Source organism: Ursus arctos, unplaced genomic scaffold, assembly GCF_023065955.2.
Source record: "Ursus arctos isolate Adak ecotype North America unplaced genomic scaffold, UrsArc2.0 scaffold_10, whole genome shotgun sequence".
NCBI classification, from domain to species: Eukaryota; Metazoa; Chordata; class Mammalia; order Carnivora; family Ursidae; genus Ursus; species Ursus arctos.
In genome coordinates this window covers 38,869,139-38,889,314 of record NW_026622764.1, presented here as the reverse complement: position 1 = coordinate 38,889,314, position 20,176 = coordinate 38,869,139, and positions in this window count along the sequence as shown.

The following is a 20,176-nucleotide window of genomic DNA, read 5'->3' as shown; positions in this document are numbered from 1 at the left end:
TTGGCATTGAGAAAATCTTTTGAGGTCAAATGTTGAGTTATAATAGGTAATTTTAGATACTTAATTTATTGAGACAATGATTGAGTATTGCTGTTTCCAAATGCCACTAAGAATCTATATATAATCACCCATGATAGTTTCAAACTGTTGGGTAAACTAAGATATATTATAGACAGTTTGAGTTATTATTAAAATAACATCATCCTTATTTTCCTTATTGTGATTCACCTTACCCACCATACTCTGCTTTTTAAATGTAAGCCAGGGCATTGAGGGGAAACTCTCTTTGTGCTTGAGAAAAATATGCTGCCATTTAAGTCATTACATTTTTATTAGGTAAAAGTTATTTAACTGCCAATAAGTTAATGCTTCTCTAAAAGTAAATCAGTCACGCTTGTGAAATAGGAATAAAACTAAGATTAGTGTGTTTATTTTCAAATAACCAAATGATGAAATCCAATAGTTTTTAAATTGGGTGAACAATTCCCTTGTATGTATTCTGGGCTTATTTTTGAAGTCCATACTGTGGTTGCAACAGCTAAAAATGTACTCTTAGTAATTCCTGATTTATCTTCCAATTTGTATATATGGCCTTGGTATTTTAAGCATGTTTAACTGCACTTTTTCACATTCTTAGAGAAAAGTGTGCAATTATTCTAGAAAACTGAAGAGTTAGAGAGGAGAGTTGGAAAAAGAATAACAATGAGGCTTTGATCCATGCACCAAATTTCTTCTAAATATCGTGAAGTGTAATTCCTAAATTATCTAAGTTACTTCATAATAGTCCTAATTTAAAAAAAAAATAGCCAAACATTAGCAGATACTCACAGATGGGAGGTCAAACAGAGTTCTGTCATGATTTGTTCAGTCTTAAAAAATAAATTGGACTTCCAGTAATGGTAGAGTTGCTTTTATTGAACTAATGCTCCTACTGATAGCAATAGTAAACTCTGGAAAAATATGAAAAACAATTTTTGAAGGCACTTGAAAAGCAGGTAAAAAGCAGGCAGAAACTTTAGTAATAATACATTGGATGAAGTCCACGTTTATGTGGCTGTTTCCATAAGAGCTCTGCTCTGTCCACAGTGTGGAGCAGTGCATAGTATTGAAGTGGAAAGCCAGTGTTATACCGGTCTAAGTCAGGGAATATAGAGTTTGGAGTCATCAGGTGTAGTCAAACTCAAAACTATGTACTTAAATTCTGTGCGTTTTATTATATGAGAATCATTTCATAATAAATTTAATGAATTATTTACGTGGTAATACTAGATTCTAAAACTCAATATGTTTCTGTTAAATAAACTGCTTTCTGGAAAATAATTCTGCCCCAAAGTGGTGTACAGTGATATCGAACCACAAATATGGAAGCTTGGAGAAATGCCTTCAGTTTCCATCTCTCCCACTAATCTACCTTAGATGAAACACCTACCACTGCTCCACTTCGGTCTCCTAATCTATAAAGGATTGGTGTATTTTTTTGTTGTAAACTCTGCTTGTATTCTTTGTATTTTATAAATATCTGACGCACTTCATGTCTAATAAATTATCAGTAATTTTCACCATCTGACTGGCTGGCCATCTACATAGTAAAAGCTGAAAAGATGAAATGTTGGCCCCCAAATTAACCCAGTGTACTTCATGCTGGTGGTGGATGATGTCAGAGTCAATGTCGCTAAAATCGTATTAGTCAGCCTAGGAGAGGGATGGGAGCATTTAAATAATCTTCCAGTTACTAAAGACTTCGTTATTCTACAATAGTTTGATCTAAGGTACATATAGATTTGATGTGCCTATAGAAAGTAAATCAAATATGTATGGAAGTTAGAATGAATAATATCCTATATAGAAAATAATTATTCTATAAATCTGGATAAAATTTCCCAGAGTGAGCTGCCTAGAAATCATAATGATGACAGAATCAAATTCATAAAATTGTAGAGTCAGTCCTCCTCATTCCTGGATTTTGTACTTGAAAATTCATCTGCTTGCTAAAAATCATTTGTTACCCCAAAATCAATATCTGTGGGCATTTGTGGTCATTCAGAGGACATGTGCAGAGGAATGAAAAATTTGAGTTAACCTATGGGCATGTTTCTAGCTCACGTTCAACAAGGTGTCACTAGGCGTTCAGCTCTCATATGGAGATGATCAGAGGATGGAGATGACAGGTAGAGGGAAGTGCAGTATTGTGCAAGAAGCTTTGGTGGATGGGGTTTGGATCCAACTCTGGCATCTGTTAGAAGGGTGACCTCAGACATGTCACTTAACACTTCTCTACCTACTTCATCTCTTTTGCAAAATAAAGGAAATAGTATCTACCAGGATGAGTTGATTTTGGATTTGAGATTATAATCTATGTGAAATTTGAATATATAATATATAAATAAGTAAACATATATAGTATTTATAAATATTTACATTTACCTTTATGTAGTATATAAAATACATTTCCCCTACTTCAGGAGCCTTGATTTAGTATTTGCTAATCCAGCATTAGCAGTGATTTTATAGAACTACCATGAATACCAAGAATCCACTGCATTGTTAAAAACTCAGTTCACTAATGTCACTCTATTTTTTGGAGTGTAGAGTTGCTGAGTGCTCAATTATGTGTAAATCTTCATAAGCGTATCTACTTTAGATCCTCAATTTACTGAAAATGAAATCTTCATGCTATTTCACTTATTTTGCATAAAATACAACACGGCGTGACACAGTGGATATTTAGTGAACATAATTTGTAGGTCATAACAAATGTAAAGAGGAGTGAGGATTATCAAGAAAGCACTAAAAGAAGTAAAACTGTGATACTATGAGAAAAAGAGACTTCTCTTGGAACGATGCATCAGAGGTACAAACTGGCCTTCAAATGTTTGTGTAATGGTTCCCAAAGCTACCAGGTATTTGAGTGTGCACTTTTCCACTTCCTGTAAGACAGGGTTATTTTCAGCTAAAAGACTAATGTCTATAATCACACCACAAAAAATAAAATCACTCACTCTATTTAGCTCTCCCTAGGGGACTCTTAATATTGCTTTTACAGGTAGCAGGGTTCATCCTCTACCAAAAATATAGACAGCCATACTTTATCCCAAGCAACTTATAAGAGGGTTTCCATGGATACAAAAATTTATTTTTCTGGAATTTTTTTCAATCATTCAAAACTACCACTAGAGAACTAGAAGGTTGACGCTACTAGAGAGCTTAGACGGCCATTCCAGATTTCAGTTGCATCTCTTTTCTTATGTTCTCTTCATGGATAAGTAAGGTGAGATTTCATTTAGACGGTCCCAGTGCTCGCTGCTTCCTCTTGCATCTGAGTCTTTGCTACGGAGGCGAGTCTTGAAACTTGTTCCCCGTACTGCCATCCATTTAGTTTTTGTTCAATTTTCATATATTTACAACTCTAAATTGCATCATACACAAAGTCCCTGAGAAAACGAGAGCATAAAAATGCCCCTCTTCAGCGATTCTAAATGGTGATATTTCATTGTGCAAAATGTATAATGCTGTTAATCCATATCCTTTCCTTATCAGTTCATATAGCTACTGTAATTCTCAACTAATTATCTCTCTGTTCACTTCCATTTAGCTCCTCTTTTACGTAAGCCTGTGTTCACTCATCACCTGACCCACATCTCCTTTTGTTCTGATACGTTCAAAATCTTTATAGCATGCCTATCTCTATGCTAGTATATGTTCCGAAAGGTAAGCAATGCAGTTATCGCCTAGACTTGAGGTGTAATTCCTAGTATCAGTGGATCTAGTGATTGTCACTGAAACTAATTGCCAGATCTATGTTAGTTGCTGAAAATAGGGTGATGAGAAAAGAAAACAAAATCACATGTTCTTTGAGTTTATAATTTAATGGAGACTTGCATTAATCAATGTGTGGTGAGAACATATTCTGTGAGAAGTTGACTTAGGAGGTATTCCCTGAGGAAGTGAAGGTTGATGTGAGATCTGAGAAAAGAGTAGGCACTAGCTAGATGAGAAGGGGTTTCAAAAGCTTCCTCATAGAATGAAGAAGATGTATAAAACCCTCAGACTGAGACATAACTTGAGGAGGTTTATTTTTGCCTTAGGCATAAATCCGATTATTCAGAGAATTATTCTCCATGTTAAGAATTTACTATGCTGCTTCTAAGTAAAATAGACTATTAATAAAGGATTTTTTAGTAGTTTCTTGACATCTGATTTATTGGAACTACTTTAAAATATTTTTATATCTGAGAAAATAAGGCAGAACATACTTTAAAAATTGGTTTATCCATAATGTGAGTATACATTTTTAATTCATTTTTTTTAAGATTTATTTATTTATTGGAAAGAGAGAGAGCACGAGCAAGCGCACACACAAATGATTGGGTGAGGAGCAGAGGGAGCGAATCTTCGAGCAGACTCCCCGCTGAGTGCAGAGCCTATGTGGTGGCTCCATCCCACGACCTATGAGACCACGACCTTTTATGAGTAGTATGCAAATACAACACAATTTGTCTGTCCATCTACCTGCTGGTAGATATTTAGGTTGTTTCCAGTCCAGGACTATCACGAGTGAAACTGCTCTAAATATCTGTATACACGTGGTTTTATGGACATGCATTTTCATTTTGGAAGGGGGCTAATACCTCAAAGTGTGGATGGCTAAACCCTTTTACTTGCTTTTGAAAAACTTTTATCAGCTTACTTTTGTAAAACTCTAATTTTGGTTGTTTTTAAAATAACGTTGGATCTCATTATTCAAACTGTAATTCACAAAATGACTTCATTTTTTCACTTAAAATAAAATCCAGCCTCTTCATTTACTCTTTAAAGCCTTGTAGGTTTTGCCTCCATCCCCACGTAAAGCTTTAGCTCCATCGCTCTTCCTTCTGCTCACTGTGCTTAAACGTCGCTGCCCTTCTTTATGTTCCTCTATTATAAGTTATTCCTCATTTAGGTCTTTTTTTTTTTTTTTTAAGATTTATTTAGTTATTGGAGAGAGAATCAGCCAGAGGGGCAGAGGGAGAAGAAGAAAGAATCCTAAGCTGATTCGCGCGCTGCACTGAGCACGGAGCCCCACGCAGGGCTCTATCTCAGGACTCTGAGATCACGACCTGAGCCGAAATCAGCACTTTACCGACTGAGCCACCCAGACGCCCCCCTTATTAAGGTCTTTGTGTCAAATAGCCCACTTCCAGGAATGCTCTGCCACCCTGTGGTTGCATGACCGGCCCCTTTTTTTTCTTTCACATCTTACTTTAAATACCATCTTAGCAAAGGGAATTTCCTTCCTTGCAATCACATCAGCTTAATTTTTTTCATTGTGCTTTTCATCTTCTGATACATTTGTTGTTTATTCGAGTGTATATTAGTTTACTGTGTTTTACCTACTACAACTAAGGCCCCATGAAACAAAAGATCGTATGAATTGTTGACTGTACTGTCTTTAGTGCTGACAACATCCCCTGCACCATAGTTGTTCTTCAATAAATTATGTAGAGAGCAGCTGAAGAACATAACATAAGCTGACTCTTAAATTATGACCATAATCCTCATAAGGACCCACACTATAGCTATAAATTCTTAACAGGTCCCCCCCACACACATTCCCTGTGGCAAAGACGGCTAACTCGTATCGTATGAATTCTTGTCATCATCCTTTTAGTATTAGAAGCCCCCTTCCTAAATTTTAACTGGGGACATAGTTGCCTAGCCTCTGATTGTATTTTTCAGGCCCCCTTGTGCTAGCGGTAGCCACATGAGTGATTTTCAGGCAGTGAAATGTGAACACATCCCCAAAGACAAATTACTCTAGACGTTTACTCTACCCCTTCCGGCAGAGCAGTAAGCCATAATGACTGAAATAATAGTGCAAATTATGTGTTGAGGGTGACAGAATGGCACTTTTAGCCTGTGTCTCTAAAAGACTTCAGGCTGGGGAGTCCACCTACCTCCCCAGATTTTTATATTGGAACAAATATGGGGCGCCTGGGTGGCTCTGTGGGTTAAGCATCCGACTCTTGATTTCGGCTCAGGTCATGATCTCAGGGTTGTGGGATTGAGTCCCTCATGGGGCTCTATGCTCAGCAGGGAGTATGCTTAGGATTCTCTCTCGCCCTTTCCCTCTGCCCCTCCCCCTTTCACTCCTGTGTGCATGTGCACACTTCCTCTCCACCACTAAAAACCCAAATCTTTAAAAAATTTTTAAAAATAAAATCTTTTAAAAAGTACCCCACACAAAGTATGTTATTTGTCATAGAGTAGAACCTTTCATAGAGATTTGGGAAAAAAACTACGTATTAAGAATGAGCAGGGACTAGTGGGCTGCAGTGAGAATAGTTCTTTAAGGAAAAGGAGATAAAGGAGCTAAGAAGCTAGAAATTTGAAAGTAATCAAAGTGCATTTTGAAGACAACACTAGACAATTGATTGCATGGATTATGGATAAGGACTGTGAGCCAGTTGTTAGATTCTTAAAAAGTGTGGATCTTAACTAAAAGTCAATTGATGTCAATAAGTAAGTAAAACAAGGCATTAAGAGCAATATAGCCAATTGTTTAGGCATCAGTGGCAACATGGAACAGGATTTCTTGAAGGAAGGGAAAGGCAGGTATGAAAGGTATCTGGGAGGAACTTCTGAGCAGGTAGCATCAGTAAGAGTGAGCCAGATTTCTGTTAAGACCAAAAGGTAAGGGAAGCTTGTTTAGAAGAGCAAGGGGATATGGGAAACTTAATTAATTATGGGATGATATTCCCAGAGGACAAAGTTGATGGATTTGAGTTTGGGTGAGAAAGAGGGGTCAGATCAAGGGTAGGGAAGTGCATATCAGTCAGCATTGACTGATACAAACAGTTTAAAAGGCATGAAAATTTAGTCTCAGCAGCCTTTCTTGACTGTGGGTACTAAGTATCATGGTCAGAACATTGCCTGAATTGGCTGGGCAATGTTATATCTTGAAACCACTAAGTAAACTGATAATGGGCCCAGAAGCTGCAGACGCTACTCGCTGCGTGGGCTGGATGATGGCTGAGAAACCTCTCACTCATGGGATGTATTTCAGCGAGTGATATATATTTTCTAGTAGTGACTTTATATTTGAATATATGAATTATGAATGGATGGGTGCCTCTGTGGGTGATCTTAGTGTAAAGATGTCTGTAGATTATATTCATGAATTTGTCTGGAGCAGCTCAGCTAATTAAAGCAATGCACTTAGGAAGCCCAGTCTACAGGTCCATTTCCTGTGGGGCTTTTACATCTGCAGAGCACACAACACATAATAGGGCCCTAATAAATGTTTGTTCATGAAATGAACAAGTGTGTGTCTTTAAGGGTCCCACCACGGTCTAGGCCTTTATGCACAGCCAACATGTTCAGAAGTCCATGCTTGACCCAGTAAGGGAAATTTTGTAAGAAATTTGGACAGATCAGCAAAGATCATCTATACTCTCAGACAAGTAACCAAAGGACACATTCTTATAAGAGAGTGGGAGTAATAACGTCTAGTGTAATGAAAAGGGGAAATGCTTATGTCTTAAATTCTCCTTCTTTTTGTCAAAAACTATAAATGTCATTATAAAATATAATGATAACGTTTAATATAAAATTAAAAGTAACCCAAAAAAGGTCACCAGAAACCTTAGCCTTTCAAATATCTGATAAAAGGATATTCTGTTTAAATTTGAATAATTATACTCAATTAAGTAATAAATTAAGATTGCTATTTTGCCAGTTATTTACTTATTTCCTTACTATTATGTACCTTGTGACAATATTTAATACATTATCATATTTTTTGATAGCACAAATTTTATGTGAGCTACAGAAAATAAAATTAAAGCATTTGCTTAAGAAGTAGCATAATATTTTTATGTAAATTCTAAAATATTTTTCCCCTTGTGGGTTCCATGTATAAACTCTAAATATCTCCCTGGGCTGAAAAATACACATGTGTAATTTAACATATGTTTTTCATATAAAAGCAAAAGTCAAGAAGTAACATAGAAGGAAAAAATTACTCTTAATTATCTCAAAGAGAAAGTAGTTTTAACTTTTAGGGTTTTTTTTTTCCCTTACTTCTCTCTGGCATAATATTTTTACCAGGGAATATAATTTCCTATACTTTTGTATCCCACTTTATATTACAACATAAGCGGATTTTTATTAACACCATATGAAATGGTTATATGTATTCCGCATATTCCTTTAAACAAAAGGTATCTATTAAATGCTTAGGCACTAATCTAAGCACAGAGATTATAGAGGTAAATAAAACGCATCAAGTCTCCACATCATTGTCATTAACCAGTCTCATCATCTTGGAAAATACTTTAAATGACAGTTAATCAAAAGGAACATAAACTTACCAAAGCAGTATGTTTGTATTTGAAAGCTTAGAGACAAAAAAAAAAAAAAAATCCATATCAAAGCTTTTACATTTTAAAGCCTTTCACATAACTTCCATGTAAATATTAGTTTACTTTTACTTCATTTTACTTGGAAGACAGAGCTTTACTTTTAAGGAGGCCTCTTTCTAGAATCTAAAACTCAACAAGTAGAACCCCAACCACAAAGACAAGCAGAGACTTAATTCTTATGTATCACTAACTGGATTTTAGATTCCAACTTTTTTTAAATAAATAATGAGAAGCCGTAGTGCCCTGTGGCTTCCTGTCTAAAACATTTTTATGTTCATATATCAGCCAGACTGTCATTGTCTTACATCTGTTATGTTGCAGCAACGTGATTCATTATAATTCTTTGTTTGTTCAACCAAAAGGCTCTTTGGGTTTGGTTTTACCCCATATTTTAACAGATGAACTGTGTTATCTATGCACAGAAGTTATTTTTACGCTTTACTTGTGAAACTTAACTGCTTGCATGTGCAAAAGCAAACAAACTGTTGCATTCTGCCTCGGCGCCGTAAAATCCTGGACCATCTGGAGCTCATCACTTTCTTGGTCAATTATAGATGAACAGAGTCCTGAAATACTGAAGAGATAATCCATCAAATACAACCAAGGGCACGGCTTTCTTAGAGCCATTTCCCCATCAAGGTGGTAGCTGCTATTGTTTGACCACACTCCCAGTTTGACTTCCTTGGGCACGAAAACACACATGCAAAAGGCATTAGCCTCCTGAGGGACTCGGTATGGCCATTTCACTTTCTTAATTAGAAGAAGCTGAGAGTTAACATTAAAAAAAAGTGCCGTGTTACACCGCAAAGATTTTACGATTTCTCATGGAGGGTCCCTTCAGTGACTCTGTGATTTCACTTAAAAGAACCTCAACATTGGGAAATTAAATTTTATTGACCACCACGAGAAGCTAAGTAGAACAAACTGGCTTTCAAATACATTGGTTTTATGTTATAAATAATACCTAGCTTTGTTGTATTTTTACCATATTTTTATATTTCTCATACCATAATAATTTGCCATATTATATTTTTACCTAGAAAGTATTACAGTGGTGCAGTTTTGAAGTTATAAAATATATTGGTGTGAGAATAGGAAATCTCTTTAGAAAGGGATTTTTTATGAAAAAGGGATTTTTCATAAATCAAATATAACAAAGAAGGAAGGTGATTTTAAAAGGGTGAAAGGAATTTATATGTTTCCAAACCTTGCTTTATGGAAAATAATTCCTGAACGGTGTGTGTGCCAGTTGTGATTCCCTCCACACTATGTTCACCAAACAACCCGGTTTTCTAGTCTTCAAGCTCCTTTTATCCATGCTTCTTTGCATTTTGCACTTTTCCCTCTATCTGTAATTCTTCATCCTGGGTATTGTCCTTGGGGGCCACTGATGGGTATTTAAGACCAAACTCGAAAGTAGATCCTCCCGTGACCCCAAATCAAAATCAGACTTTCAATCTCCTCTTGCCAACTCTTCTAAACTACATCGATGTGGGTGATTTTTCTCCCTCCCATCCTCCCTCCCTTCTTTCCATCCTTCGTTTTCAGCATGTGACACTACTGAACTCTTTTGTTTATTTACATCTGTTTGCGGACTAGTCCCCCCGCCCCCATGTACATGCCCTGTATTTCTTGTTTGCCACTTAATTCCCAGTATATAGAGTGACACCCAGCATATAATATTTGTTGAATAAATGAAATATAAACAAGAGCAAATAAATTCAAACATAGATTCTTACATGTCTTAAAGAGACAAAAAAAAGACTGCTTCTGAATTGTCTATATTATGACCATTCTATATATACACATATATGATACATGTATCTGATATATGGAGTATTGTTTTTTCATTTACATTTACTCATGTAATTTTATTATTATTTTCTAACTACTCTGGGTTATCAGCTTTGATTTTTCTCTTTCATCTTAAAGTAATTTAAAAGACAATTGCTATCAATATTGTTTTTAATTTTCACATCCTTTTCATGTTTATCTGTTTGTAACTGACTTTAATGCTCTTTTCTCATTTTATTTACATTATGTTCAGAAAATGCTTATTTTTTTCTTTTTTTAAGATTGATTTATTTGAGAGAGAGAGAGAGAAAGCGAGCACACAAGCATGGGGGGAGGGCAGAGGGAGAGGGAGAAGCAAGCTCCCCTCTGAGCAGGGAGCCCAATGCGGGACTGGAACCCAAGACCCCTGGGATCAAGACCTGAGCTAAAGGCAGATGCTTCACTGACTGAGCCACCCAGGCGCTCCCAGAAAATGTTTATTGTATGGAATTACTTTCTGAGGTGTATGGAAATTTTGTTCCTGGCGTAACATGTGGTCATGTTTGGTAAATGTTCCTTATGTCCAAAAAAGGATTATTCCAATATAAGATAAAGTTCAAAAAGTACCGATTGGCTCAAAACTAATAATTATTTTGTATCGGATTCTTTATATTTTATTAACTTCTTTTCTGCTAAAACAATGTTTGAGAGGGGTAAACAAAAAGATATACTAATACTGAATTTCCTTTGATTTTTTTGTATACTTTCAATAGGTTTTTCATGATGTATTTTCATATTATGATATTTGGCTTTTGAACTTAAATTTCATGAAATGAAACCATTCTGATAAACTGAACTTCTTGTGCCTGCCTGTTTCATTTAACACTTGTTGCCTTGAATTTAAACTTGCCTGATATTTATATGAGGTTATTCTTGATTACTGTATTTTTTTTTCAGTATTATCCTGCTCTTTTCATCTATCCTTGTGATTTCAAACCTTCAAATCACTGTTTTATATCAATATCTTGCATATAATGCAAAGATGCCTCTTTTTCTTTTTTTGATCCAATAGGTAAGTTTATCCCATCTGCATTTATATGTAAATTTCTTTATTTAAATTCTGCTTCTTTGTTTTTATGTGAATTCTTGCTTTCAATGCTTCAGCATTTGTGGTCTTCTAATATGTGCTCTGGATTTTATTGTTTCCCTTTTATTTTTGATTTGTTTTCCAGTGTTTTATCTTTTAACCTTCTTTAGCAGTTACCTTTCTGCCTTTATAAAGTATACTTATAAAATACACTTATTCACTCATTAATTTTTAAGGATATTAAAACCTTTTTATGAATTATGTGGGAATTGTATTTTTTTTTCTTTTTACACTTTACCTTCTTCTGTATACTTTCCATATTATTATTTTTCTAATTATTTTAAATTTAGGGGTATACTTTTTCATTCTGTTCTGCACCCATAATTCCCATAAGTAAGCTTATATGCATGAAATTATTTATGTTTTTTTTACTGCCCATACATTTGCTGTAACATTAAATGAACCCTTCAGGGAAAATCCCAAATTCAGCATCAGACCCCAGTAAGCAGGGTGTAATGATTTTTACTTATTAATTAAATAGATAACCCTAATTGACTAGGGTCATAGTTCTTAAGCATCATTCCTAGGTAAGCCATGCCAAGGCCATCGTTCATGAAGAAGCCATTGAGGAACCATTTTGTGGGTGAGCATGCCATCCAGTTTTCCCGAGACTGTTCCAGTTTTAGCCCTGAAAGTCTCATATCAAGCTTCTCAATCCTAGGAAAATTGGCATGTTGCCTCTGGTATTGCACTTTGGTTGGGAGCCTGGAACCACTGTTAATCAAGACCAGCAGTCAAATGATGAAAGAGTAAATAAGACCAAGGTCTTTATCTGTCCATCCACATATCTGATGGCAGTGATCTTCTGAGAATAAGGTCCACAGCTTCACATCTATCTTCCAAATTCTACTTCTTTCATGTCAACCCCAACCCAGAACCATACAGGGAGGAAGATTCTAGAAAATGTTCTCAGGTTAATCACATTGACATTGTACAATCTAGTACACCGAAGAAGGGAGACATGAATAAATGGGAATAAATGAGTGTTAGGGATATAAGGAAAGGGATTTATAATATCAGAGTTTACTAATATAGAGTTTAATATTATAATATTAGAGCCTATAATGATTACACTTCATAATTTCAGAGCTACAGTGATTTTGGATAACAAAAAAGGTCAGCAAAGACAGGAAGTGGGAAGCTAGGGTGTAGTTGAACTAAAGTGTTGAGGATTGACAAGGTCAAGGAAATGACAGGTAAAATTCATTCCCATGATTGCTAATTTCGTCTTGAGCAAAAATATTACAAACGATTAATTAGAGCTAAATATACAGTAGATAGAAAGAAGGGATTAGGAAGGGTAAAGAGTGACACAATGTGATGGAGAGACAGTGAGGACTCTTCTCTAATTCCATGAGAATGAACAGCCCTCCCTTGAGAGGATGGTGTTCTCAGCATAGGCCTACTTGTTGGCAAAAAAGTTGAGGAAAATTTTAAGTGAGAGTTTGCATCTGTAAGCACAATTCTTAGTCATGAAACAGGTGGTCTTGCATATATAATAGAAAAACTTAGATGTAAGCTTGCCATCGAGGTGCTGGGTTGGGGCAGAAGTGATTAAACACTAAGGACATTCAGGCATATGAGAATAGGTACAATTAAAAGACCTTTTGACTTAATCAGTAATCAAGAATAACCAAAATGTGAGACATACTTTCTTCATCTAAGCTTAAGTTTTAGAGGTAATAATAATAAATTAAATGGGAATATTTTTCCTCATAGATGACAAGGCACTCAAAATGATTAAAAAAAAAAAAAAAAAAAAACCTTCTGTGACCTCTTAGGATTCCACACTGTAGATAGATCCTGTGTCTACTGGTGGAACATTTTTCATTCCTCTGAAATGAGTCATCATTGGTCCAGATTAATTATGTGTGCTCCAGGAAGAGGCATATAACTTATAGGAATTGTCTCTGTTCAAGTCAAGAGGCAGACACAGTGTCCTGCTGGCTGGCTAAGTTAGTGTTATAGAGGTTTGCCCATAAGCCATAGTCATAGTCCTGGCATCTGGATTTTATGGAAAGGAGAATATCCACTATGATTTTATAAATACCAAATAGCCTGTTAAGAAAAGATTTCCTAGATATGTAGGACATTGGGAGTCTTGTTTAAGTTAAAGAAATTTTAATGGAAATAGAGTCTGAGGCCTAGTAGATTTGAATCTGACAGGGCAGAAAAGCCTTTGTCTTATGTAGAGTGGCTTTCGAGGTAGTAAGATATCCTGGTGAAAATAAAAAAAGTTATTCCTGAAATGAATGACTTTAGCTGGTATTTTCCAAAATATGTATTGCTATATAACATAGGTAAAGTATACAGATCATGAGATTAGAGTTTGATGAAGCAGACATAGCAATGTATCCACTACCAAGATCAAGATATAAAACCATACCAGCACCTCAGAAGACTTTTGCGTTTTCTCCCATCATTAATATTCAAAGGTAATCAGTCTCCTATTATTGTAATAGATTAGTCCAAATAATAAAAGAGGATGAAAAATCATTTTATGAGGCCAATAGTAGTACCATGATTTCAAAGTCAGACAAAGACATTACAAGTAAAGTAAGCTGCAAAACAATATGCCTCGTGAACGTAGGGACACCTCATGAACACCCCGGGTTGGAGGTTGCTCAAGCACTATGATCAATGGGAACATCTTAGTGCTATTTGCAGGCGGCAAATTCAGCTCTGGGGAGATGGCTAAATGCATTAGAAAATAAATCAAAGAGAAGGTAAACAAAGAATATTGTACTGTTGTCTGCTTTTGTCTGTTTTGGTGAAATGGAAAGTAAAAGAAAGACAGCTCTAGGCTTCCAGAGCTACCTTGGTATGGCTGTAATTCAGTCTAAAAAGGGGAGAGATGTGTCCATAAAGGGACAGATGCTGTCATGATATGTGGGTGATCTTCTCTGACTGGTAATCAACAAAAAGATTGTATAGTTTACAAGTTCAGCTAATTAATCAAGGAACTATTGAAATATAGGAATATTCAGGCAATAGTTAAGTTACTTTGTAGACGTCGATAAGTAACCTTCTGCTGAGATATTTTTACTGAGCCTCTCTTGAAATGGATTTTATACATCAGTGATAAGGAAACTATTTCCCCCGCCTTAGATATTGTCAAATAGAAGGGTTCTCAGGGTCCACAGTTAGATGCAGTTTTTGCAGAAATATGGATGGGGGGGGGAAATCCCAATTGAATGGGATAAAGGTAGAGTTCAAACATGTGCCTTGATGTGTCTCCTATTCTACCTTTTGATACCGGTAGATTTTCTTTCTAAGGCTGGTGAAATATTGAAAATGTGGTCAGCTTTGAAGTTTCTATATGATGCAAGTAAAGTTTCCCCTAATTCTATGTCTTTGACCCACGTGGTTCTTGATGCTCTGATAAAAGGGGTTCCAACTCAGCTCTTTATGAGATTCTTTTTTTGCGGGGGGAAGTAAGGAGAATAATGTGAAAAAGCTGTTGCCAATCTCTTTGTCCAGCTCCAACCAACGGGGATGAATGATGAGAGAGTATTTAATATTATTCATTTATCTTCTCCATTTTCATTTCATTGCTAACTAGCCATCTGAACATTGGTGAAGTTACTAAAATTTTAGTGGATCACCATAAGACATTGCTGTCCATAAACAACTCCTCAACATGTTAAAGAATTTTAATTTATTAATTATCTTAACCTTGAAATATGAGGGTGTCAAAAAAGGAGAGATTTCTTTTTTAGAACCCATGGTTATTAAAATGGGTGCAAAGCAGAGGGGAGAATTATGATCCCAGTGACAGGATGCAAGACCTCTCTTAGTAGAGAACCTAAGACCATTTGCACGTGTGTGGATAAAACGGACTAAGGTTTGTGAAGACACTTCATAGGGACTGTTGAGTGCTGGTGCTGATTAACTTGACCAAAGTACACGTCCCAGCGAATGTGGAAAATTCTTATATAACTTTGATTGGAGTTAATAGAAACATTCTTTCAACAACAAAAAACATATTGTCTCTGACAGCTCCAAAGTTATTGATTGAGATGCTGGTTTCTGGAGAAATCACATAACACATCTGGGAATTTTATTAGCTGCTGTTCACAAAGTTACCAGGAAAAGAACTGAACATAAGAAGGCTCTGAACAACAGAAGGCTTTTGTTAATGTTTCAAAGAGACATCGCACAATCAATCCCTTTCGTACCTTTGGTCGGCCATGCTCAAATAATATTGGAAGTTTCTGTTATGCTCAATCATGCTGATTTGAGCCTTTGGTAGAAACCTGTTAGACTCCCAGTGGTGACCACTGGGATTTTAGACTAAAAAGTAACCTGATGTGTCTTCAAGTTACACTTGCCTTTGAATGGCGTACTGTCGGGCTTTAGTTGAATTTGACTATATTATGGAAGAACATACAATTACTTTGACACCTGAAGTTACCATCAGGTCCTAGGTTATGCCAAAGCATTAGTCTAGCAAGAAAAGAATTCACAGTAGTGTTTCCACATTACATGGAAATTTATGTTGAACACGTGACAGGGTGACCTTTGAATGTACGCCTTCTTATAATTGGTTATCAGAAGTAAAACAAGAAGGACGGTTTAGAGATGCTCAATCCTGTGCAGTCTTATGAACTGTTTCTTCATCCAACTCCATGTAATTAATGCAGCACACAACCAAGCAATTCTACTCTATATATTTACAGAAAAGAAAGTAAAACATTCATCCACATAGAAACCTGTCACAAAGCTTATAGCGACTTTATTCAAAATGGCCAAAAATTCTTGCTATGGGAGGATAGTAGCTGCATGTCATATGTTTTGAGGTGGCATTTGTTCAATACAAATTAAATTTATTTCCAACTATTTCCTAAGTTTTCTGGTGATTTTTTTCTTTGCTCCATACATATATTAAAGTATGTGCGTATGTATTGCTTAATTTCTAAGTATTTGGGGTGAGAATCTAGTTATCCTCTTGTTATTAGTTTCCAACTTGATTCCCCTTAAGGTCAGAGAATATACTCTGTATCATCAGATTACTTTAAAAAGTGTTGAGACATTCTCTGTGGTCCAGGAATTGGTGATTTTGAAATGAATATATAATTAACAGATTTGGGGTGTCATGTTAGTGGTCAGTTACAAATTTGTTAACTATGTTTGTCAGGTCTGCTACATCTCTACTGATTTTTTTCAGACTGTTTAATGTTAATGAGAAAGGTATGTTAAAATCAACAGTAAATAAATATTTTCTAGTTCTTGTTATCAGTTCTGTCAGTTTTCCTTTGTAAAGTTATATTTTAAAGAATATATAGATGAAGAATTATTTTATCTTACTCATGAAATGAGCCTTTGTCATGTGATATGTCCTCTTGACAATGGTGTGCTTCTTGTCATTAAGTCTTCTTCCTCTACTGTGACACGGGCACATCAGCTTTTTCCTGATTCATTTGCATGCCACGGGAGACTCATTTCATGAAATTCATGCTACAGTTAAAGTCCGTCAGTTTTCTTCTAGTTTCCATTTGATGAAGCTGTGCTTTGTTCTTTCTGTTTTTTTTTTTTTCTTTATTTTGGATTAATCAGGATTTTCTTTGGAAGAATTTCATTTTTCTAACTAATTTTTTATATATTGATTTATGATACTCTATAATCGATAGTAGACATATTAGTGGCTGCTTAAACATTGTATTCTGAACATTTTATGAAAAATGGAAAGGCATTAAAATATTTTAGGTTATTTTCAATCTGAATTTTGTGCTATTAGTAATAGCTATTTTAGTTTCACATGTAGTTACAAATACATAATAGACTATTGTTATTATCATTACTATTAATATTATAGTTTTCAACAGTAAATATGTTTTTACAATCATTTACATTTTTATTTTTTTCAGACATCATCATTCCTTTTAAAGTCTAGCTGGAATCATTTTTCCTTCACCTTGAAGAATTCTCCTTAGTATTTCTTTTAACTAAAGTTTACTGACAATAAGTTTTATCAACTTTTGTTTGTTTTAAAACATTAGTTTGGGGCTTATTTTGAAAAAAAATTAAAGGATTCATGTTGGCAAAATTTTCTTCTCTCATTTTCAGCATTTTTAAAAATTTTCTTTTGGCTTCTATAATTTCTTTGTAAAGTCAACTACCAGTCTTAATTTTGTTTCTTTTTTTTTTTTTAATTTTATTTGTTTATTTTGTTTTCATGTAGTACGTCCAGGTTTTTTAAGTAAAATCTAATGTATTATAATCTTTAATTTTTCAGAAGTATTCTCTTTCTTTGGAATACTAATTAATCAATTTACACTCCTTGCTTCCACAGATCTCTGGAGTGTTTAACCATAAATAAAAATATATACATATATTTATAATATATACATATATAAATAAGTTTCTGCATATGTTAATATTTATAAATTCATATAAAATATATAGTATATAATATATAAATGTAATTATTAATATATTTACATATATTTTATGCACATATATAATTTTATCTACTTCTTTCTAGTTTTTGCAGTAGAAGCATTGATCTACTATGCTCAACTACATCCTTCCTATATGGAGAAGACCCCACAATTCTGGACTAATATCTCAAAAACAACAGTATCAACAAACCAGTCCAATGGCCCAAATTTTATGTATAAATACTCAGACAGTGGAATTTCCCATATTTTGAGTAGCAAGGAATTATTTGTGGAAGTTCTATAAATACTAATTATTTTTTACTTGCTGGTATTTATGTCCTAGTCCTGTTCCACCCCTCCTTATAACTTAAATTCCACAGCACTTTTTTCCCCATTCTACTGGAGTCATATTGCTACTGGGCAAACTAGTTAGAGTGCTAGGATACCACAATTATCTTGAAAATAACATCTTCTTGGAAGCATTTTTGTTCAATGCCTTATATTTGAAATTAAAATATTTTAATATAGTTAGGAAAATATTTTAATATATCGAGGAATGTATTTAATACATTGAGGAATATATATGTATATTTACATACCTGACTGTATTCCGATGTGGATTAAGGATTAAAAAAATTGGAAATTTATTATCCAAATTCACAAAGTAGTTGATAGTTAACAAATATTAAACTCTGAAACCCAAGATCTAAACTTGTAATTGGGAGATGTAAATACAAATATCTCATGGAATCAAGAGACATTTTAACCAATCAATCTCAAAAGTGCAGAAAGAGTACAATTGTTTCATACTTACGATACCATGAAACTTACTAGTCATGTTTTGCTTTAAATTAGTAAATAGAATCCTATACTCATTAACAGTCCTTTCTTTACATCAAACACTAGCATACAATGTATCATATAATAGCAAACTAGTTTGACAACACCCTTATTTAATTAGAAGTATCAAGAAGCTCTTGAATAATACTTATTTTATTTCTCTGGAGAGGCAATCTGATAAAACAATACAGTATAACATAGTAAAATTGGCATTACTCAGTATCAAAGATGTGATTTAGGAGGAAAAGAATCAGGTTAAGTCTATGAGTTTTTAAAATCTGGAGATATTATTACAAGAGTCTTTATCATTGGCCTTCGAGAGAAAACTAATGAAAGCCCCATTATCCAGCTTTGCCTTTCCTTACTTTAATAAGAGGTAAAATGCTAAAGAAATAGTTATGTCAAAAGCCGATGGCAAGTAAATTAATATAATCTCCCTCTAGTTATCAACTGTCAGATTTTCTGAAAACTTGTGATAATAGGATCAGTTTTAGCTATTCATTCTAATAAAGATAACAATGTGGCTTAAAAGATGTAAAAAGCGAACGTATTGGATCAAAAAATAATTCTCATGATTAAAATAGACTTCAAGAGGAAAAAATCCTTAATCGATGTTATACAGGAGAAAATGTAAGGGATTGTCACACATACACATTCAAAGATGTCTAATAAAAACATATTAATAGAAAAATTTCATTAGACTTGGATAAAAATTCAAATCCTTACAGAGGTTGCTATACATTTTAATTATTAAGCTCCAAGAAGCCAGACATATACCTCAAAATCAGTAGTGGCTGAGAGTCACATAGGATTGATATCTTTGTTATTCTAGTATTTTCCTCTATTGTACTGACAGATTTTTATTTTTACTATTCTCTGTTTATTTACTATAAAGAGAATTCTTAGTTAAAAATTAATATTAATGATCACGTTTACTATCTCTCAAACATTGCCATACTCTTTAATTATACATTCATGTTAAATCCAAACTAACATTACTGATTTTATTAATAGGTTTTTTTTTACATTCAATATTTACTTATATTTATGCTCATATTTACCTTAGGTTGCTCTCCTGCATTTTCATACTTTGGTTTGGGATTCTTTTATTTCTTCCTAAAAAATTCTCCCTAAACTTTCTTTTTAGTGCAGATCTACTGGTATTGAAGACTTTCAGCTTTTGTTTGGCTGAGCATGTCTTTATTTTGACTTCGTTTTTGAAAGACAATTTTTGGGGGGGATAAAATCCTTTTATGCAATTTACTTTAAAGATACTGTCCCGGGGCACCTGGGTGGCTCAGTTGGCTCAGTGTCTGCCTTCAGTTCAGGTCATGCTCCTGGGTTCCTGGGAGGGAGCCCTGCTCTGGGCTCCCTGCTCAGAGGGGAGTCTGCTTCTCCCTCTGCCACTCCCCCTGCTCATGCTCTCTCTCTCTCTCAAAAAAATAAATAAAATCTTTTAAGAAAATAAAGATGTCATCCATTAACCTAAGATTTTCAACATTTCTGAAATTTAGTTTTCAATTTTATTTTTGTTCTTTAAAAGTAACATATATATTTTTTCTTTGCTTAGAAAATATTTCTCCCTGCCTCTGGTTTTCTTTGTATTTATTCTGATTGATATTTGCCAGCTTCTTGAA